Source organism: Moschus berezovskii, chromosome X (assembly GCF_049115385.1).
Source record: "Moschus berezovskii isolate FMDL1 chromosome X, NW_MosBer_1.0, whole genome shotgun sequence".
In the NCBI taxonomy this organism is placed as follows: Eukaryota; Metazoa; Chordata; class Mammalia; order Artiodactyla; family Moschidae; genus Moschus; species Moschus berezovskii.
Window position 1 is genome coordinate 91,780,663 of NC_142488.1, and position 22,917 is coordinate 91,803,579.

At 43.3% G+C, this 22,917-nt stretch overlaps 1 protein-coding gene across 5 annotated transcripts in view; it reads left to right on the top strand.

Annotated features, from left to right (window-relative positions):
* The window catches only part of SYTL4 (synaptotagmin like 4), a 125,060-nt gene that overhangs the window by 41,018 nt on the left and 61,125 nt on the right, over positions 1-22,917 (top strand). For 2 of the 5 annotated variants that reach the window (XM_055438408.2, XM_055438411.2), the window contains one exon: positions 15,344-15,538. The exons of 1 other annotated variant lie outside the window; for it this stretch is intronic. The gene's annotated coding sequence lies outside the window, so the exon portion shown is untranslated. Of the gene's footprint in view, positions 1-15,343; positions 15,539-17,428; positions 17,588-17,912; positions 18,120-22,917 lie in introns of those variants that run through there. 2 more of the 5 variants (XM_055438410.2, XM_055438412.2) reach the window with 2 other exon arrangements.

Below are 22,917 nucleotides of genomic sequence, written 5' to 3' on the forward strand. Positions count from 1 at the left end.
CCTGGTCCCTGGTCCCAAAGCTAAATCTTCTTTAGAGATCAAGAATCTGACATAAACTCATCTTGAGGGCTTGTCCTGGATCTTCAGGACAGCATAAGGACTACTCAGAGTTCTAGCTCACCTGTTCTTTTAGTATATATACTTTTTTCCTTTTCCTTTACTAACTCAATGGTGTGCCTGTCTTTGTGGATGTAGAATGAAAGAGATGTACAGAAACAAGTATGAAGCGAATATTGAGCCCTGCTCTGTGCTTCATAATGACTGAAGGCAGCCCCCAAAAGGGGAGCCTTGTTGGGGGTTTATATCAACCTGTCAATGCCAAGAGGCACTCAACGTCCCTGAGAGGGGAGCAGCCAGAAATGGGTGAAGCATGTGGACTGAACTCTCCTTTCTCGGTCAGACTTTCCAGGCTCTTTGATCATTTCTTAACTGCATGGGAATTAGAACTACTAATCTAATCTATCAGATCGTAGACTTTCAAGGGACTTGTGTTCCATGCTATTATTGTGTACTTCTACTTAGGGCTTCCCTGGTGGCTCAGAGGTTAAAGCGTCTGCCTCCAATGCCAGAGACCCGGGTTCGATCCCTGGGTTGGGAAGATCCCTGGAGTAAGAAATGGCAACTCACTCCAGTACTCTTGCCTGGAGAATCCCATGGATGGAGGAGCCCGGTAGGCTACACTCCACAGGGTCGCAAAGAGTCGGACACGACTGAGTGACTTCACTTTCTTTTCACTTAGACCCCAAGCTTGATAGTCATGAGACACCCAGCCTTGCTAGTAACACATTCAGGAACTAGGTGATGTGCTAGCTCCAGCAGCACATTTGGAAACTAGGTGAAACTCTAGCTTCAGCAGCATCTCTCTCTTGGGTGCTTCCATACGGGGCCTGAGTCCTAAAAGCAAGTCCTTGTCATACCCTCTGCCTCCAAACTATATAGATGGAAGTGCTGCTTGCAAGCATGGGGTTTCTAAGAACACAGGTCAGGAATCCCAGATTGGAAGTACAGTGGGCTTCTTCTTTGGTAGTGCTAGCTCTTGGTGGACTAGATTAAACTGGCCAGTGGCTTACTGATGTGGTGATGACTCACTGCTTTTACAGTGGTCAGGATTGTACTCAGGAATGTACACAGGCACATGAATGATGGATGCATCCCCTAGTAGTCCTAGCTTGGGAAATATTCCGCAGAGCTACTCTGTTACACTATAGGTGGCATCAGAGGAAAGTTCAGTTCAGTTCAGTCGCTCAGTCGTGTCCGACTCTTTGCGACCCCGTGAATCATAGCACGCCAGGCCTCTCTGTCCATCACCAACTCCTAGAGTTCACTCAAACTCATGTCCATCAAGTCGGTGATGCCATCCAGCCATCTCATTCTCTGTCGTCCCCGTCTCCTCCCGCCCCCAATCCCTCCCAGCATCAGAGTCTTTTCCAGTGAGTCAACTCATCGCATGAGGTGGCCAAAGTATTGGAGTTTCAGCTTCAGCATCAGTCCTTCTAATGAACACCCAGGACTGATCTCCTTTAGAATGGACTGGTTGGATCTGCTTGCAGTCCAAGGGACTCTCAAGGGTCTTCTCCAGCACCACAGTTCAAAAGCATCAATTCTTTGGCGCTCAGCTTTCTTCACAGTCCAACTCTCACATCCATACATGACCAAGGGAAAAACCATAGCCTTGACTAGACGGACCTTGGTTGGCAAAGTAATGTCTGTGCTTTTTAATATACTATCTAGGTTGGTCATCACTTTCTTTCCAAGGAGTAAGCGTCTTTTAATTTCATGGCTGCAATCAGCATCCGCAGTGATTTTGAAGCCCAAAAAATAAAGTCTGACACTGTTTCCACTGTTTCCCCATCTATTTCCCATGAAGTGATGGGACCAGATGTCATGATCTTTGTTTTCTGAATGTTGAGCTTCAAGCCAATCTTTTCACTCTCCTCTTTCACTTTCATCAAGAGTCTTTTTAGTTCTTCCTCACTTTCTGCCATCAGGGTGGTGTCATCTGCATATCTGAGGTTATTGATATTTCTCCCGGCAATCTTGATTCCAGCTTTTGCTTCCTCCAGCCCAGCGTTCCTCATGATGTACTCTGCATATAAGTTAAATAAGCAGGGTGACAATATACAACCTTGACATACTCCTTTTCCTATTTGGAACCAGTCTGTTGTTCCATGTCCAGTTCTAACTGTTGCATCCTGATCTGCATACAGGTTTCTCAAGAGGCAGGTCAAGTGGTCTAGTATTCCCATCACTTTCAAAATTTTCCACAGTTTATTGTGATCCACACAGCCAAAGGCTTTGGCATAGTCAATGAAGCAGAAATAGATGCTTTTCTGGAACTCTCTTGCTTTCTCCATGATCCAGCAGATGTTGGCAATTTGATCTCTGGTGCCTCTGCCTTTTCTAAAACTTGCTTGAACATCTGGAAGTTCATGGTTCACATATTGCTGAAGCCTGGCTTGGAGAATTTTGAGCATGACTTTACTAGCGTGTGAGATAAGTGCAATTGTGTGGTAGTTTGAGCATTCTATGGCATTGCCTTTCTTTGGGATTGGAATGAAGACTGACATTTTTCTGTCCTGTGGCCAGTGCTGAGTTTTCCAAATTTGCTGGCATATTGAGTGCAGCACTTTCACAGCATCATCTTTCAGGATTTGAAATAGCTTAACTGGAATTCCATCACCTCCACCAACTTTGTTCGTAGTGATGCTTTCTAAGGCCCACTTGACTTCACATTCCAAGATGTCTGGCTCTAGGTCAATGATCACGCCATCGTGATTATCTTGGTCGTGAAGATCTTTTTTATACAATTCTTCTGTGTATTCTTGCCACGTCTTCTTAATATCTTCTGCTTCTGTTAAGTCCATACCATTTCTGTCCTTTATCGAGCCCATCTTTGCATGAAATGTTCCCTTGGTATCTCTAATTTTGAAGAGATCTCTTGTCTTTCCTATTCTGTTGTTTTCCTCTATTTCTTTGCATTGATCGCTGAGGAAGGCTTCCTTATCTGTCCTTGCTATTCTTTGGAACTCTGCATTCAGATGCTTATATCTTTCCTTTTCTCCTTTGCTTTTCGCTTCTCTTCTTTTCACAGCTATTTGTAAGGCCTCCTCAGACAGCCATTTTGCTTTTTTGCATTTCTTTTCCATGGGGATGGTCTTGGTCCCTGTCTCCTGTACAATGTCACAAACCTCCGTCCAGAGTTCATCAGGCACTCTATCTATCAGATCTAGTCCCTTAAATCTATTTCTCACTTCCACTGTATAATCATAAGGGATTTGATTTAGGTCTCACCTGAATGGTGTAGTGGTTTGCCCTACCTTCTTCAATTTAAGTCTGAATTTGGCAATAAGGAGTTCATGATCTGAGCCACAGTCAGCTCCTGGTCTTGTTGTTGCTAACTGTATAGAGTTTCTCCATCTTTGGCTGCAAAGAATATAATCAATCTGATTTCGGTGTTGACCATCTGGTGATGTCCATGTGTAGAGTCTTCTCTTGTGTTGTTGGAAGAGGGTGTTTGTTATGACCAGTGCGTTCTCTTGGCAAAACTCGATATTAGCCTTTGCCCTGCTTCATTCCATGCTCCAAGGCCAAATTTGCCTGTTACTCCAGGTGTTTCTTGACTTCCTACTTTTGCACACCAGTCCCCTATAATGAAAAGGACATCTTTTTTGGGTGTTAGTTCTAAAAGGTCTTGTAGGTCTTCATAGAACTGTTCAACTTTGGCTTCTTCAGCGTTACTGGTTGGGGCATAGACTTGGATTACTGTAATATTGAATCACTACTTTCACCCATTTAACCTACTCCCCCACCCCTGCCTCTGATAACCACCAGTCTGTTCTCTGTATCTATGAGCTTCTTTTTTCCTTTTTTTAAAGTAGAGTCCTGAGAAAAACTATTAAAAATTCCAGTATATGGAAGCTGAACAACACGCTGCTGAATAACCAACAAATCACAGAAGAAGTCAAAAAAGAAATCAAAATATGCCTAGAAATGATGGAAAATGAAAACACAACAACTCAAAACCTCTGGGACACTGTAAAAGCAGTGCTAAGGGGAAGGTTCATAGCAATACAGGCTTACCTCAAGAAACAAGAAAAAAGTCAAATAAATAACCTAACTCTACACCTAAAGCAACTAGAAAAGGAAGAAATGAAGAACCCCAGGGTTAGTAGAAGGAAAGAAATCTTCCCACAATGGAAGTGTGCATACCACAACTAGAGGGTAGCCCCTGCTCACTGTGACTAGAGAAAAGCCTGAGCCACAATGAAGATCCTGCATGGTCAAAAATAAATAAATAATTTTTTTAAAAAAGAAAGAAAATGATAAGTATAAAAGTCAGGCTACATGTTCATTTCAGGGGAATGAGAGGGCTTAGATTGGAGCGGAAATCCTGGAGAGAGTTGAGGGGAGAGGAGTGCTTGCAAAGTTCTCTTTATTAACTTGGGATGTAGTTACAAAGTTACAATCTTGACCTACTCCTTTTCCTATTTGGAACCAGTCTGTTGTTCCATGTCCAGTTCTAACTGTTGCTTCCTGACCCGCATACAGTCCTAGCATGGTGTAATAGAAAGGTGTTGGATTTATTCCTCCCTTTATCATTAATGTGTTACTTAACTTCTCTGAGCCACAGTTTCTTCATCTGTAAAGTGGAGATAGTAATAGTGCCTAATTTATAGGGCTCTTGTGAGGATTAAAAGAGATAATGCATGTAAAGCCAAAAATAGTAGCTCTAAAGAGTTCTCTGAATCTACTTAAAGCGCTTTGGACCATGTGTAGAATGGTACATCTCCCTGTAGAGAAAGTATTTTCCCAAATATGAGTTTTAACACACACTGAAATGTGGTTTTGCTCATCCAGGAAAACCCAGGACCACAAGGACTTCATCTTTATGACTTCTTTTCCTCCTCATTATTATCTTAGACCCCAGAAGACAGGACTGGATTTCATAGGCAGCTCTATAATTCAGCATAAGAAAAACAAGGCTAGAAATTCCACCATAGATGAGGGCTTTGCTTGCCCTTGGGTGGAGTTTCTTAGCCTCCACACTATTGATGTTTTCACCTGGATACTTCTTTGTTGTTGGGGGGTGGGGTGGGCTGTGCTGTATAGTGGGGGCTTTCCTGCTGGCTCAGACAATAAAGAACCTGCCTGCAATGCAGAAGACCTGGGTTTGATCCCTGGGTTAGAAAGATCCCTTGGAGAAGGGAATGGCAGCCCACTCCACTGTATACTACAGGTTGTTTAGAAGCATCCCTGGCCTCTATCTATTAGATGCCAGTGGCACCTCATTCCTTCCCCTAGTTGTGCTGACCAAAAGTACCCCCAGATATTGCCAAATGTCCTGTGGGACAAGGGTCAACTTTCAGAACCTAGGAGAAATTAATCTGCTAGCTGTTTAGCACACAAACATCCTGTAGGATAAGCTAATGAAATCTTACGAATGATTGGTAATTTAAAGGGCAAGGAAGAATGAAGAAAAGAATTCAGGCAGAGGAACACTCTGAATTTTGAAAGAGAACCTGTGTTATATTTCAGGTCTTACTGATACAGAGATTAATAAGACATAGGTTCTGCTCTCAAGGGGCTCATGTTTTAATGAGAAGGTCCACCACTTGAACAATGAGAATGCCATGGAGTGAGTGCTATGTCTGAGATATATAGAAGGTGCTGTGGGGCAGTGGGAGCCCAGAGGACAGGCACCCATATTAGTAGGGTACAGGAAAGGCTTTCCAGAAGAGATCATATGTGAGCTGAAGAATGAGAAAGGATTAGCATGGCAAAGATAAAGGGAGGATGGAAGAGACATAAGAGAATTTGGGGTTTGGTTGGAAGTGCAGATCATTTAGGTTGATTGGGAGAGGAACACTCAAGAACAAGGAGTGGTGGAAGAGATGGCATGTAAGAAATAGGAGGCAGGAGGCTCAGGAGGGAAGGGATATATACATGGCTCAGTGGTAAAAGAATCCGCCTGTGAAGGCAGGAGTTGCACGAGATCCCAGTTCAATCCCTGGGTACTGAAGATCCCCTGGAGAAGGAAATGGCAACCCACTCCAGTATTCTTGCCTGGAGAATCCCATGGAGAGAGGAGCCTGGCGGGCTACAGTCCATAGGGTTGCAAAGAGTCGGACATGATTGAGCACTCAAACACCATATATATATATATATATATAATTTTGATTGGTTCATGTTGTTGTTCGGCAGAAACCAACACAAAACTGTAAAACAATTTTCTGCCAACTAAAAATATAAGTAACATTCTAAAAATAGCTAAGAGAGCCTACCCTTTAACAAAAACTTTGAGAATATAAAAATAAAGCCGATTGAAAATTAAAAAAAAAAAAATAGAAAGCAGATCATGAAAGTCCCTCTAAGCCACATGAAAGACAACTCTGAGAACTGTCAAGAGCCATTGAGTTTCTCCATTATCCTGTTTGACTTTAACGAAGATTACTTTGGCTGCAGGGTAGAAGATAGACTGAAAGTAGGGTGACCAGTCAGGAGGTTATTATTGTAGTCCAAGTGAGAGATGATTATGACTTGAGTTAGGGTAGTGGCAGTGAGAAGGATTTCAAGATTTGTTTATGTGATGAGAACAATGGGATCTGGGGATGAGTTAGGTATGGGGACAATTTCTGGTTTGTGCTATTTGTATGCTATTCATTAGGGTGGACAACACTGGGGACAGAAGAGGTTTGGAAGGAAGATGAAGTTTATTTTGGGAGAAGTTGAATTTGAAAGAGTTGTGATCACTGAGGTGGGGATATCTAGTAGACATTAAATAGATGAGCTTGAAGATTGGGAGAAAATTTAGGGTAAAGATTCAAGATTAAGAGTCATCAGGAGTAACAAGCCATGAAAATGGATGAGATAGTCCAAGGAGAATGTGTATACTGAAAAGGGATGAGGGCTGAGGATATTCCTAGGGCCTGGTTCTTCACTTCATTTTTATCACATTCTCTGATAAGCGTTCCTCACTAACTTATGTAAAATATCACCTCATCACTCTCTATTCCTTTACCCTGCTTTCATTTGGTAACACATTACAATTGCACATTCAGTTCAGTCGCTCAGTCGTGTCCGACTCTTTGCGACCCCATGAATCACAGCACGCCAGGCCTCCCTGTCCATCAGCAACTCCCGGAGTTCACTCAAACTCATGTCCATCAAGTCGGTGATGCCATCCAGCCATCTCATTCTCTGTCGCCCCCATCTCCTCCCGCCCCCAATCCTTCCCAGCATCAAAGTCTTTTCCAGTGAGTCAACTCGTTGCATGAAGTGGCCAAAATATTGGAGTTTCAGCTTTAGCATCAGTCCTTCCAATGAACACCCAGGACTGATCTCCTTTAGAATGGACTGGTTGGATCTCCTTGCAGTCCAAGGGACTCTCAAGAGTCTTCTCCAGCACCACAGTTCAAAAGCATCAATTCTTCGGCGATCAGCTTTCTTCACAGTCCAACTCTCACATCCATACATGACCACGGGAAAAACCATAGCCTTGACTAGACGGACCTTGGTGGGCGAAGTAATGTCTCTGCTTTTTAATATACTGTCTAGGTTGGTCATAACTTTCCTTCCAAGGAGTAAGCGTCTTTTAATTTCATGGCTGCAATCAGCATCCGCAGTGATTTTGGAGCCCCCAAAAATAAAGTCTGACACTGTTTCCACTGTTTCCCCATCTATTTCCCATGAAGTGATGGGACCAGATGCCATGATCTTTGTTTTCTGAATGTTGAGCTTCAAGCCAACCTTTTTACTCTCCTCTTTCACTTTCATCAAGAGGCTTTTTAGTTCTTCTTCACTTTTTGCCATAAGGATGGTGTCATCTGCATATCTGAGGTTATTGATATTTCTCCCGGCAATCTTGATTCCATCTTGTGCTTCTTCCAGCCCAGCGTTCCTCATGATGTACTCTGCATATAAGTTAAATAAGCAGGGTGACAATATACAACCTTGACGTACTCCTTTTCCTATTTGGAACCAGTCTGTTGTTCCATGTCCAGTTCTAACTATTGCTTCCTGACCTGCATACAGGTTTCTCAAGAGACAGGTCAGGTGGTCTGGTATTCCCATCTCTTTCAGAGTGGCTACATAGGCAGGCCTAAACATTTCTGTAGTGCAGCAAGCCTTCAACCTGAGATTAAGATACTAGTCTCAACTCTTGAAAGGTTTAATTGAGACCTTTTTGCTTGGCTTGAACAGAGCTTCCCTGGCTCAGGTAGTAAAGAATCTGCCTTCAATGTGGGAGATGTGGGTTCCATCCCTGGGTTGGGAAGATCCCCTGGGAAGGGAATGGCAACCCAGTCCAGTATTCTTGCCTGGAGAATCCCATGGACAGAGGAGTCTGGTGGGCTACAGTCCATGGAGTCGCAAAGAGTCGGACACAACTGAGTGACTAACATACTTAACAGGGGAACCATAGTGCCTTCTACTCCCATGAATCCTCTTAAACATTCTCTTTCTCTTCCTCCAGTTAATTTCTAGAGTTCTCCTGGATGTAAGGGAGGTGACTGGTGAGTAATGATAATTGAAATACCAGTTTAGCTACCTCTTAGTACTTATTTGATGTGATTATTTATAACTGAGAAGCAATATAAAATACTTGTTAAGAACATAGACTCTGGAGGCATACTGTCTGGTTTCAAATCCCAGCTTAACCATTTGACCCCTCTGTGCCTCAGTTTTTTTATTTGTAAAATGGGAGTAGTAATGGTATCTATACCACAGGATTTTTTGGTGAGGACTAAATGTGTCTGTGTGTGTCTTAGATTAATATCTTAGAATAGTAATTGGAATAATAGTAGGTGCTCTGTGTGTTTGCTACTGTGCTACTATTTATTGTTCTTTGACTTAGAGTGTAAGCTCCATGTGTGCAAGATCTTTGTTTGTTTACTGCTGCATTTCCAGCTCCTAAAACCAGTGCATTTAATAAGCACTGGTAAAAGTGCCCACAGATTTCTCCTGAGTAAATGTGATGGTTAAGCCTTGAATGTTAAAGTGTGGGCAGACAAAGTGTGGTCTGAGAAGAGTAAGGAAGACAGAGAGAGGAGAATAAGGGAGCTATGATATTCCAGAAACGATAGGAGAGGAGGAGAGCTTCCCTGGCTCAGGTGGTAAAGAATCAGCCTACAATGCAGGAGACCCCGGATTGATCCCCGAGTTGGTAAGATCCCCTGGAGGAGGGCATGGCATCCTACTCCAGTATTCTTGCTTGGAGGATCCCATGGACATAGGAGCCTGATGGGCTACAGTCCATGGGGTTGCAAAGAGTCGGACATGACTGAGTGACTAACACTTTGTCACTTTCATAGGAGAAGAGACTTAAGTAAGAAGCAGGCAATAGCATCAAACATTGCTAGAGTGGCAAAGGAAAATAAAACACATATGGTCATTACATTTTATAACAAGGCACCCCTATCTTTTGCTTTCATAGCCTGGTAAATAATGTTTTTCCTTCCTTCAGAAATGCTTTTATTAGAATGAATGACCACTCAGAGTAAATCTTTGGATAGTTCTTAAAAGTTGCTGCTGCTGCTGTTAAGTCGCTTCAGTTGTGTCCGACTCTGTGCGACCCCATAGACGGCAGCCCACCAGGCTCTCCCGTCCCTGGCCTTCTCCAGGCAAGAATACTGGAGTGGGTTGCCGTTTTCTCCTCCAATGCATGAAAGTGAAAAGTGAGAGTAAAGTCGCTCAGTCGTGTCTGACTCTTAGCGACTCCATGGACTGCAGCCTACCAGGTTCCTCCCATGGGATTTTCCAGGCAAGAGTACTGGAGTGGGGTGCCATTGCCTTCTCCGTCTTAAAAGTTGCCAGCCCTCAAAGAATAAACCAGTCCTGCATTTATTTATTTTGGCCATAATCACAAAGGACCCATTCTCAATAAAATTCAGAACATTTAACCCTGACGTCCACCCTCCTCTTGAATCAAACAGCAAAACCTGCTGTTAACATCTGCATTCAACTCCATGCCACTTCTCCTAAGAATGTCCTTCTCCCTTTTCCCTTCCCTCAACCCATCTTCTCTTTTCAAGAGTGTAAGTAGTATATATAAAGTGCCCTTACAACTAATAATAAAAGACAAATAATCTAATTTAGAAATGGACAAAGGATTTAAATAGGCATTTCTTCAAAGAAGATATACTAATGGCTAGTAAATACATGAAAAGGTGCTCAACATCTTTAGTTATTCAGTTTAGTTGCTCAGTCGTGCAACTCTTTGTGACCCCATGAATCACAGCACGCCAGGCCTCCCTGTCCAGAAATGCAAATCAAAACTACAATAATATACCCACTTCACATCCACTGGAATGTCTAATCAAAAACCCAATAATAACCACTGTTACCAAGGATGTGGATAAATTAGGACTGTCATACATTGCTGGTGGGAATGTAAAATGCTGTAGCCACTTGGGAAAGCATTCTGGCTATTTTTGAACTGCAGTGTTGGAGAAGACTCTTGAGAGTCCCTTGTACAGCAAGGAGATCCAACCAGTCCATCCTAAAGGAAATCAGTCCTGAATATTCATTGGAATATGATGCTGAAGCTGAAACTCCAATACTTTGGCCACCTAATGCGAAGAACTGACTCCCTGGAAAAGACCCTGATGCTGGGAAAGATTGAATGCAGGAGGAGAAGGGGATGACAGAGAATGAGATGGCTGGATGGCATCACTGACTCGATGGACATGAGTTTGAATAAACTACGGGAGTTGGTGATGGACAGGGAGGCCTGGGGTGCTGCAGTCCATGGAGTCGCAGAGTCGGACATGACTGAGCGACTGAACTGAACTGTGAGTGTCTGGGTTTGCTTGCATTGGAACCCTCACAATATTTGGCATAAGAATTAGAGCACAGTATCCTTGGGGCAAACAAGGAGGCTCAAACAGAAATAGACAGCAGTTTGTAAGGCACAGAATCTGTATAAATAGGCCGCTGACTAACTGTTTTGGTTCTTCGTTTATGTTTGTCCCTGTGTATTTGTAGCTGGTTCATGAGACTGTCTTAGAGTAAAGGAATCAGATCCTCACATTCTCCTTAATGAGATGGACCTTGGAGAGTAAGAAAGTGCACATATAGAAAGAAGTAAGAACACAAAATACTATTACTGAGGAATAAGGGGATTGGACTAAATATTTTCTGAATTCTCTACTGGATGAAGGTATTTCCAGTTCTTCCAAAGACCACCTGCAAAGAAGAAGCAGAGAAGTGCTTGGTCTGAGTTCCCCACAGGCCAGGATAGGGAGATGAACACATACAAAGCCCAGGGTGAGTAGCAGGCCCTGTGAGCTGAGTTGGCAAAACTAGACAGAACAAAAAGATTTCCGTTTTGAAGTGGCTTCTTTACACTTCAGGCTGTAGGCAAGGTACTGAAGGACTAAAGTATGGAAGAAGAATATGGGTAGAGCCTGGAAGCTGAATTTTTCTGTTTTGTCTGTTAGAATTAAAATAATTTTTTTCTTTCCCTTTAAAGGTTTTTCCAAAAAATTTTATATCATCAATGCCATATTTGCTCATTATAAGAAAGTTGACAATTAAAATTTTAAAAATATAGTTCAGTTCAGTCACAGAGTCGTGTCCGACTCTTTATGACCCCATGGACTGCTGCATGCCAGGCCTCCCTGGCCATCACCAGTTCCCAGAGTTTATTCAAACTTGTGTCCATTGAGTCAGTGATGCCATCCAACCATCTCATCCTCTGTTGTCCCCTTCTGTTCCTGCATTCAATCTTTCCCAGCATCAGGGTCTTTTCCAAGGAGTCAGTTCTTCACATCAGGTGGCAAAAGTATTGGAGTTTCAGCTTCACCATCAGTCCTTCCAATGAATGTTCATGACTGGTTTCCTTTAGGATGGACTAGTTGGATCTCCTTGCAGTCCAAGGGACTTTCAAGCGTCTTCTCCAACACCACAGTTCTAAAGCATCAGTTCTTCAGGGCTCAGCTTTTTTTATGGTCCAACTCTCATATCCATACATGACTACTGGAAAAACCATAGCTTTGACTTGATGTACCTTTGTTGGCAAAGTAACGTCTCTGCTTTTTAATATGCTGTCTAGGTTGCTCATAACTTTTCTTCCAAGGAGCAAGTGTCTTAATTTCATGGCTGCAGTCAACATTTGCAATGATTTTGGAGCCCCCCAAAATAAAGTCTGCCACGGTTTGCACTGTTTCCCCGTCTATTTGCCAGGAAGTGATGGGACCAGATGCCATGATCTTAGTTTTCTGAATGTTGAGTTTTAACCTAACTTTTTCACTCTCACATTCATCAAGAGACTCTTTAGTTCTTCTTCCCTTTCTGCCATGATGTGCTCTGCATGTAAGTTAAATAAGCATGGTGACAATATACACAGCCTTGATGTACTGCTTTCCCAATTTGGAACCAGTCTGTTCCATGTCCAGTTCTAACTGTTGCTTCTTGACCTGCATACAGGTTTCTCAGGAGGCAGGTCAGGTGTTCTGGTATTCCCATCTCTTTTAAGAATTTTCCACAGTTTGTTGTGATCCACACAGTCAAAGGCTTTGGCATAGTCAATAAAGCAGAAGTAGATGTTTTTCTGGAACTCTCTTGCTTTCTCCATGATCCAGCAGATGTTGGCAATTTGATCTCTAGTTCCTCTGCCTTTTCTAAAACTAGCTTGAACATCTGGAAGTTAATGGTTCATATCCTGTTGAAGCCTGCTGCTGCTGCCAAGTCACTTCAGTTGTGTCCGACTCTGTGCGACCCCATAGATGGTAGCCCACCAGGCTCCGCCGTCTCTGGGATTCTCCAAGCAAGAACACTGGAGTGGGCTGCCATTTCCTTCTCCAGTGCATGAAAGTGAAAAGTGAAAGTGAAGTCGCTCAGTCGTATCTGACTCTTCGTGACCCCATGGACTACAGCCTACCAGGCTCCTCCACCCATGGGATTTTCCAGGCAAGAGTACTGGAGTGGGTTGCCATTGCCTTCTCCTGTTGAAGCCTAGCTTGGAGAATTTTGAGCATTACTTTGCTAGCGTGTGAGATGAGTACAATTGTGCACTAGTTTGAGCATTCTTTGGCATTGCCTTTCTTTGGGATTGGAATGAAGACTGACCTTTTCCACTCCTTTGGCCACTGCTGAGTTTTCCCAATTTGCTGGCATATTGAGTGCAGCACTTTCACAGCATCATCTTTTAGGATTTGAAATAGCTCAGCTGGAATTCCATCACCTCCACTAGGTTTGTTTGTAGTGCTGCTTCCTAAGGCCCGCTTGACTTCACATTCCAGGTTGTCTGGCTCTAGGTGAATGGTCACACCATCGTGATTATCTGGGTCGTAAATATCTTTTATGTATAGTTCTTCTGTGTGTAATTGACACCTTCTTCTTAATATCTTCTGCTTCTGTTAGGTCTCTACTATTTCTGTCCTTTACTGAGCCCATATTTGCATGAAATGTTCCCTTGGTATCTTTAATTTTCTTGAAGAGATCTCTAGTCTTTCCCATTCTGTTACTTTCCTCTGTTTCTATGCATTGATCACTGAGGAAGCCTTTCTTATCTCTCCTGCTATTCTTTGGAACTCTGCATTCAAATGGGTATATCTTTCCTTTTCTCCTTTGCCTTTCACTTTCTTCTTTTCATATCTATTTGTAAGGCCTCCTCAGACAACCATTGTGCCTTTTTGCATTTCTTTTTTTGGAGGGATGGTCTTGATCCCTGTCTCCTGTACAAAGTCACGAACCTACGTCCATTGTTCTTAAGGCACTCTATCAGATTTAATCCATTGACTCTATTTGTCACTTCCACTGTATAATCATAAAGGGATTTGATTTAGGTCTCAGCTGAATGGTCTAGTGGTTTTCCCTACTTTCTTCAATTTAAGTCTGAATTTGGTAATTAGGAGTTCATGATCTGAGCCACAGTCAGGTCCTAGTCTTGTTTTTGCTGACTGTATAGAGCTTCTCCATCTTTGGTTGCAAAGAATATAATCAATCTGATTTCGGTATTGACCATCTGGTGATGTCCATATGTAGAGTTTTCTCTTGTGTTCCTGGAAGAGGGTGTTTACTGTGACCAGTGTTTTCTCTTGGCAAAACTTTATTAGCCTTTGCCCTGCTTCATTCTGTACTCCAAGGCCAAATTTGCCTCTTACTCCAGGTATCTCTTGACTTCCTACTTTTGTGTTCCAGTCCCCTAAAATGAAAAGGACATCTTTTTAGAGTGTTAGTTCTAGAAGGTCTTGTAGGTCTTCATAGAACCATTCAATTTCAGTTTCTTCAGCATTACTGGTTGGGGCATAGACTTGGATTACTGTGATATTGAATGGTTTGCCTTGGAAAGGAACAGAGATCATTCTGCCATTTTTGAGATTACATCCAAGTACTGCATTTCGGACTCATTTGTTGACTGTGACAGCTACTCCATTTTCTCTAAGGGATTCTTGCCCACAGTACTAGATATAATGGCCATCTGAGTTAAATTCACCCATTTTGGTCCATTTTAGTTTGCTGATTGCTAAAATGTGTATGTTCACTCTTGCCATCTCCTGTTTGACCACTTCCAATTTGCCTTGATTCATGGACCTAACATTCCAGGTTCCTATGCAATATTGCTGTTTGTAGCATTGGAGTTTACTTCCAGCACCAGTTACATCCACAACTGGGTTTTGTTTTTGCTTTGGCTCTGTCTCTTCATTCTTTCTGGAGTTATTTCTCCACTGATCTCCAGTAGCTTATTGGGCACCTACCGACCTGGGGAGTTCATCTTTCATTGCCCTTTCTTTTTGCCTTTTCATACTGTTCATGGGGTTCTCAAGGCAAGAATATGGAAATGGTTTGCCATTCCCTTCTCCAGTGGACCATGTTTTGTCAGAACTCTCCACCATGACCCGTCCATCTTGGGTGGCCCTACGTGGCATGGCTGATAGTTTCATTGAGTTAGACAAGGCTGTGGATTAAAGATTTTTTATCTTATTGGATTTACTGAGCATGGCCCCACCCATCAGAACAAGACCCAGTTTCCCCCTCAGTCAGTTTCTTCCATCAGGAAGCTTCCATAAGCCTCTTATTCTTCTCCACCAGAGGGCAGACAGACTGAAAACCACAGTCACTGAAAAAATATAGTGTAAAAGAATATTTAAAAAAGAATGTATATATATATATGTATAATTGCTGTATAACATGAATTAACAACAATGTAAATCAACTGTACTTCAATAGAAATAAGAAAAAAAGTTGAAAATACAAAAAAAAGAGGAAAGCAAAAAATTCATTTTGTTCTACCACCTAGAGACAGCCACTATTACTATTTTCTGCATTTCTTTTTAGCCTTTTTCACTCATTTCCACTAATTCTTGTGATCATATCTTATATTAAAGTTGTATTATACTTTCAGGGCTTCCCTGGTGGCTCAGACGGTAAAGAATCTGCTTGCAATGCAGGAGACCTGGGTTCGATCCCTGGGTTGGGAAGATCCCCCGGAGGAGGGCATGGCAACCCACTCCAGTATTCTTGCCTGGAGAATCCCACAGACAAAGGAGCCTAGCAGACTATAGTCCATGGGGTTGCAGAGTCGGACACCACTGAGCAAGTAAGCACAGCACATACTTTCAATTAATCCTAGAGTATAAACATTTTCCTGTCATTAGGAGTTATGTGTAAATATCATTTTTATTATTTATATAATATTCTGTGACTATACTATAAGTTACTTAACCTTTGAACCATAAGAATTTTTTTCAACATAATTAAGTTTTAAACAATTTCACACAACATTAGAAAACAAATTCTATTCGAGTTCTCACAGACTATAAACCAGGAGACACTGGAATATATCCAGGGACATAGAACAAGATGCAGAGATTTCATGGTCTAAAGGTATTGAAATCATAGAGGGTCTGTTCTCTTATCACTGTGAACCATAAGGATTTTTTCTAGTATTTTATTATTCTAAGTAATACTGGGATTACATCATTCTGCAAAAATTTGTGTACATTTTTGTTTCCTTAGGAAACATTCATTCATTCATTATAGGCAAATATTAGTGAGGACTTACTATATGCCAGGTACTATGCTTGGTGCAAAGTTTCTGCCTTGGGTGACATGTTGTCAGCTACTGAGATAAGGAGGAGGAGCAAATTTAAGAGAAAAGGTGGTGGGTTCAGCTTCGGATGTGTTGAGTTTGAGACATCCAAGTGGAAATGTCAAGAAAGCAGAGCTCAGGGTAGAAGTCTGGATAGAGGTATAAAATTACAGATGTAGTCATATAGATGGTAATTCATGCCAAATGAGTGAAAGATCATACAGGGAAAGAGTATAGGTAGCCTAGTCCTAAGAATGTCCGGCTTTCAGAGGCTAGATAGCAGAAGTGGAATCTGCAAAAGAGACTGAGGAGAGGGCAAAGGGTTTGGAGGAAAAGCAAGAGTGCAGCATCATAGATGCCACAGGAAGACTTTCCAGGAGGAGGAAATGGTTAACAGTGTTAAATGTAGGGGGAAGGTCAAGCAAGATAAGCAGGGAAAACACCGCATTTATTTATTTAATATAGCTTTTCTGACACAGAGTTCATTGGTTGAGTGTCTTGTTGAGCAGTTTCAGTGGAGTGTTGGGGGGAAGGAAGCCAAATTGCTGAGTAAGAAGGGAATAGAAATTGCCCATAAAGAGGAGCTAGAGAGGTACCTAGTGTGTAGGGAGGATTTTTTTTTTCAAGGTGACAGAGACTTGAGCATGTTTAATTGCTGATGAAACATGGAAGGGACTTGAGCCTGGGTAATAGCTGATGAGAAGAATGAAGGGGAGTAGGGAGACTGGGGAGAGGAATCTATAATTACTGGGTAAATATAAACATTTTAATGTCTATTGATATATACTGCTCACATGCTTTCTAAAAGGGTTTTAAGCCAAAACACACTCCTCCTCGAAATTATGAAAGAGCTTGTTTTGTGGCCACTTTGTCTTCATTAAGTGTTATAAAAACAAACAAACAAACAAAAACTGTTGCTGAAGATTTTCATTATGGTTCTAATTTACTCCATTTGGATTACTAGTGAGCTGAATATTTTAACCAGTTGTGTCTGTATGTGAATTTAGTGTCCTTTCCCAAAACGTTTCTGTTTTGGACAGACACTTTCATTTGCCATAAAAAAACTGAAAGTCAAAGGATCAGAATAGCATCGTATTTTTTCTTCCCAAATTATATGGTCGGGAGTCTTCATCTTCTTAGAAGTACACAACAATTTGACAACTTGTGGCTCAGCTGAACGGAAGAGACATGATGTATCATCTGAGAGAGGGACCACCTATGAAACCCAGGTCTAGTCAGACTCCTATATCAGTCGTCAAGCTCCCTTTGCTAACCTGGGATCGCATCCCTCCAGTGCCTTAAGGATTTGGTCCTCAGGGCTCCCTTCGGGAGGCCGGTGGCGCGGCCCCCTACCACGGAGCCTGGAGTGCTGTGCGGCCCCTTTAAGAGTCCAGCTCCTCCCCGCTCCAGGGAAAGTTGCAGCTTTTTCCGCCTCCAGGGAGGGTGAGAAGGGCGGGCTGCGGGAGCGGGGCTGCGGTTTTCCCAGAGCGGGAGACCCTTCTCTGAATCCGGTACTGGGACGTCTCGCCTTCTCGTGGCACCTGTTGCAGGTGACAGGTAGGTCCATGGCCCACGGCCGTCCCTCCGCACTCGGTCCGGGACGCCTCCTGGGCCCCCAGCCCCTTTTCACTGCCTCAGCGCCCCCACTCCCATCTAGGGGACCTGCGCTTCCCTCCCTGCTCCCGGCCGCCCAGCCCCTTCTTGTCCGGAGCTGACCGTCTGTCCCTCGGCCTCGTTCGCCTGGGCGGACCGCACCCCCACGCTTTGACTCCCGTCCGCTGGGCGGTCCCTCCCCACCACTTCGCTTTCCCTTAGCCTCCCGGCCCTTTCCCCGGCCCATCCCGTCGCTGCCAAGGGCTGTGCCCCTCTGGGCTCTGCTTCCTCCGGTGTGGACGGCTTTTCCCGTCCATGGGAGCCGGGGCCCCTCCCGGGAGCCGGCCCTCGGGGCGGGGGTGGGGCCCAGATCCTAGCGGGAACTGCGCCCTCCGAGGCGTCGAGTCACCTTTTCTGCGGTGTCTGGGACCCGCATTGCTTCCGGATCTCGGCCCTCACGGCGTCCACTTCCCTGGCCTCCGCGGATCCACCGCAGGTAAAGGCTGGAGGCCGGTTGGCCCCTAGTCCTGCTTCAGTGGGCACTCTCTGCCCTTGGGGCTGAGGACTCAGTTGTGTGCTCTGGAGCTGAACCGCTTTATCTTGCCACCCTTAGGCTTCCCTGGTGGCTCAGTAAAGAATCCGCCTGCCAATGCAGGATCCCTGGGTTGGGACGATCCCCTGGAGAAGGGAATGGCAACCCACTCCAGTATTCATGTCTGAGAAATCCCATGGACAGAGGAGCCTGATGGGCTACAATCCATGGGGTCGCACAAGAGTCTGACACGACCTAGTCACTAAAGGACAACTTACAGCGGTCAGCGAGGTACGCTTCTGAAAGGGTCCTCAGAGCCCTCAGAAGGGACATAGAACGTTTCCATCTGTAATGGTTTGTAAAGGGGTAGAAAAAATGTCCCTCCAACCCTTAATGTTGAGTAAGATGGTTGGAATTTTGGGTGCTAAAATCATTGGGTTAGAATTTTGGCGACTGGAACAGGTGATGTTTCTAATTAATCAAACTTTTCTTCCTGAAGTATCCTGCCTGCTTCTCCAAGACCAGAGGACCTAGCATTCCAGAATACTGCTTTGGGCAGGGTTGATCTTAGACCTTGTACATTGGTGCCAGAAATTAGTCTTCAGTGCATATTGTACCTCTGGCTTCTTTTCTGCTTTAAGCTCCCCACCCCTCATAAGTCCATTAATTTTAAGGTGTAAATGGTCTTATGTGTTTACCCGATGGTCTGTGGAGAGAACAGTCGTTAATGCAAAGAGTTGAGGCCCTAATGAAGTTTTCGGCTGTAGTTGTAGTTATTGGGTGTTTTGTTTGTTTTTTTTTTCGCATCTGTTGGGAATTCTAATACTAAAAGACCACCAACTTGGCTTGTGAGACTTTTCCTGGCAGGAGATGAACATTTATGATAGCACAATTTCAGGTGCCTCTCACTAGGTCAGAGCAGTGAAATGGAGTTTGGAGGCCTGTTCAGGGATAATTGGTCTGTGAATGTATGTGACATTTCTGATTGATGCTTTCTGAGCTTTTCCCCTTAAAGCTGCTACTAATCAGGGTTGTTAGAATCCATTGAGCCAGGCATGGTGAGAAGTTCTTTATGTAATTACCTCACATAATCCTAATGATAACTGTATGTGTGAGGTACCACAATTATAAGCCTGAAGGCTTAGGCTTCTCTGGTGGCTAAGCAGTAAAGAATCTGCCTGCCAATGCAGGAGACATGGGTTTGATCCCTGGGTCGGGAAGATCCCGGGGAGAAGGAAATGGCAACCCACTCCAGTATCCTTGCCTGGGAAATCCCATGGACAGAGGAGCCAGGCAGCCTAATAGTCCGTGGAATGGCAAAAGAGTCAGATATGACTTAGTGACTCAACAACAACTTAATGAAAGGGGGACTCTGAGAGTTTAAGTACCTTGACTCAAATCACCTAACTGGTGAGGGCCAGAGCTGGGCCATCTGACTGCAGCTGAGCTGTATTCTTCTCCCCTGTCACACCAACTCTGCTGTCTTAGATTTCAGGAACACTAAATAGCTCACAGATGAGGACTAAGTGATGAAAAATTTCCCTTCCAAGCTGAAGCCTAAGTTTTGGTCCTTGATTCCACCTCAGAGGGACTGCAGAGACTTTGGAGCACTTACCTCACTGATGGCTCATCCACTTCATTTCCACTGTGGGAATGCTTGCCACATTGCCACTATAAGCACATACCCCCCACCCGGCCCCATGTACCCAGGAGAGTGAACCTCCAGGGCTGTCAGCTCAGAAGAATTGTCCTGAAGTTAGAGAAGGTGACCCTTGATTCTAGGGATGTGTGCCTGACTCAATTTTTTTGTTTTCCGCTAGGTAGGGAGAAATGAGGGTGTGGAAAGTGGTAAGATTTCCCAGCAGCCATGCCAGAACGTCTGAGGCTGAGTATGGGCTTGTTTTATCATGGAATGAATGGACTACCTTAGGGAAGAACAGTCCATGAGAAAATTTCCCTCCTGATCCCGTCTCTGGGTCTTTGCTTAAATTGCTTTTTTTTTTTCTCTCTCTCTCTCTCTTTTTTTCCCTGAAGCGATAACTTTGTCACCCATACCCACTTCCCTGCCATTAATTCCTATTCATCAAGATTTAGCTCTAAGGTCACCTCCTTTGGGACAACCTTACTGAGCACACAGTTCCTTCCCCTAAGCAGAATTACCAATTATTCTGTGTCCTAAAACTCTTTGTTAACACCTCAGGAAAATCCCTTAAAACCTCTCTCAGTTGATTTTCCTGGAAAAGGAAATAACAACCCACAAGTTTTCTTGCCTGGAAAATCCCATGGACAGAGGAGCCTGGCGGACTACAGTCCATAGGGTCAAAACATGACTAAGTGACTGAGTTCATGCCGACCACAGTTGGTTTTCCATCTTGAAGATTGTAATCTAAGACAAGGTCTAGATCTTGGAGCTCCCTTTGTCTTGAGCACAAGAGATTAACAAATATTTGTACAAGGACCTGGGGATACCATCCCTTCAAGGGCCTGAGGTCAGGTGATGATGGGATTGAAGTACAGAAGATGCTTTTTTGAGGCACTTGAATCTACAGCTAGGACTTTGTACTTAAATGTCACCTTAGTGAGGTCATCCCTAACCACCCTAATTAAACTTATTTAAATAAGTTTTAAAGTTTTAAGTCCTTCCTTGAACATTCTGTTGATATATGCCCCTTCCCTATCTTATTACTCTAATGTAATATTTTGTGTATTTTATTCATTTTTCTTTCTTGTTATTCTTTTTCTTTTCTTGTTTTCTCTCTTATTCATTTTTCTTTTCTTCTCCCTCCATGGTGTAAGTTCTATGTGGGCAGAGATTGCTGTCTGTTTCATTCACCAGTGGACCCCAGCATCCATAACAGAGCCTGGCACATTGTAGATGCTTGCTAATATTTGTTAAATGAATTAATGTGTGACATCGCCATTGTAGGAATTGGCACTCTTTTATGTTCTCTTGGACCGGAAATTTAAGGGTCCCCAGTCTGCCCCAGGCCCAGTTCTCACACAATTCTGCTTTGAGATTGCATGCTTGCTGACAACTTTGACCTCCTTGGAAGTACTTCCTCTCTCTTTTTGTAAGGCATGAGTCTCTGGATGGAAAGTTCTAAAATTTAAAGTGGAAATGTAAAGATGCTGTGCTTCTTGTGGTCCGCACTAGGAAGAGGGGTATGTCTTGTCAGATGTCTTAAGGCATTTATCCAGTGAGCTCAGTAAGAAGCTGGAGAAAGTTGCTGTGTGATAGGGAAGTGAACAGCTCAAAAGAATAAAAGATGCCTAACACATCATGCCTAAAAGGCTAAGAGTGACTTGAGGCCAGAAGCTTAATTTGTTGCTGCTGCTGCTAAGTCACTTCAGTCGTGTCTGACTCTGTGTGACCCCATAGACGGCAGCCCACCGTGAGGTCATCCCTAACCACCCTGCAGCAGCTGCAACAAATTAAGCTTCTGGCCTCAAGTCACTCTTAGCCTTTTAGGCATGATGTGTTTATTGGATTATTAACTTTATGAAAAAGCCATTGCTGATTACTGCTTGTGTGGTACTTGACAAGTTTTATACTAGGAGAATTATACCATGTGAGGAAACCACTATGTAACAGGAAAGAAAAAAAGTACTGTTCTATTTAAAATGTTTTGAAACATTCAGAAAAAAAAAAGAAGACTAGAATTTTTCCAAAGACAGGCTGGAAGGAGTTGGACTCTTGATACACTGGTAAATATGTGATTCTCCACCATTTAATGAATGATAACTTCTCTGAAACTGAAGTTTGTACAAAAACCTTCTGCCCAACCTCTTCTACTCAATTTATCTCAGCTTCTCAATTTAGTGTAGTGACCCAGGGCTCAGTCCATGGACTTTTCTCTGTCCAGAATCTTTCTAGAAGCATTCATCCAACCCAATGGTTTTAAATACCATCTGTCACTCCAAAATTTATGTCTCTGTCCCAAGCCTTTCTTCTAAGATGCAGCCTCATAGATCTAATCGGCTGTTAAGCATTCCTACTTGGCTATCAAACAGGCATCTCAAACATAACATGGCCAAAACAACATTCTTTAAAATATTTTTATTGACATATAGCTGATTTACAATGCTGTGTTAATTTCTGCTGTACAACAAAGTGATTCAGGTATACATATATATAGTTATGTATACGTACATATATATATTTATACAGTTATATCTATATGCACACACACACACATTATTTTTGGCCCTGCCACACAGCTTACGGGATCTTAGTTCCCACACCACAGATTGAACCCATGCCCTTGGTATTGAAAGTGTGCAGTCCTAACTGCTGGACCACCAGGGAATTCCCTATGCATTATTTTTTTAAACATTCTTTCCGCTATGGTTTATCATAGGATAATAGAATATAGTTCTCTGCTATATAGTAGGACCTTGTTGTTTATCTATCCTCTATATACTCGTTTGGATCGCTACTTCCCAACTCCCAATCCAGCCCTTCCCCAGCCTCCTCCCGCTTGGCAGACACCAGTCTGTTCTCTATGTTTCTGAGTCTATTTTCAAAACAGGACTCGAGTCCTCTCAAATCCCTAGCTCTTTCCCTCAACCCTCCCGTGTCTCAGTAAAATGACACTATCATCCATTCAAACCAAGAAACTACAGTCACCCTTGATTCCTCTCATTCTCTCACCCCCTCCCTATTCCCAATTCATCAGCAAATCCTGTCCATCATGTTATATTCTGCCACCTCTCCATCTCCTCTGCGTATCCCCCTAGTCCAAGCCACCACATGCTGCAGTGA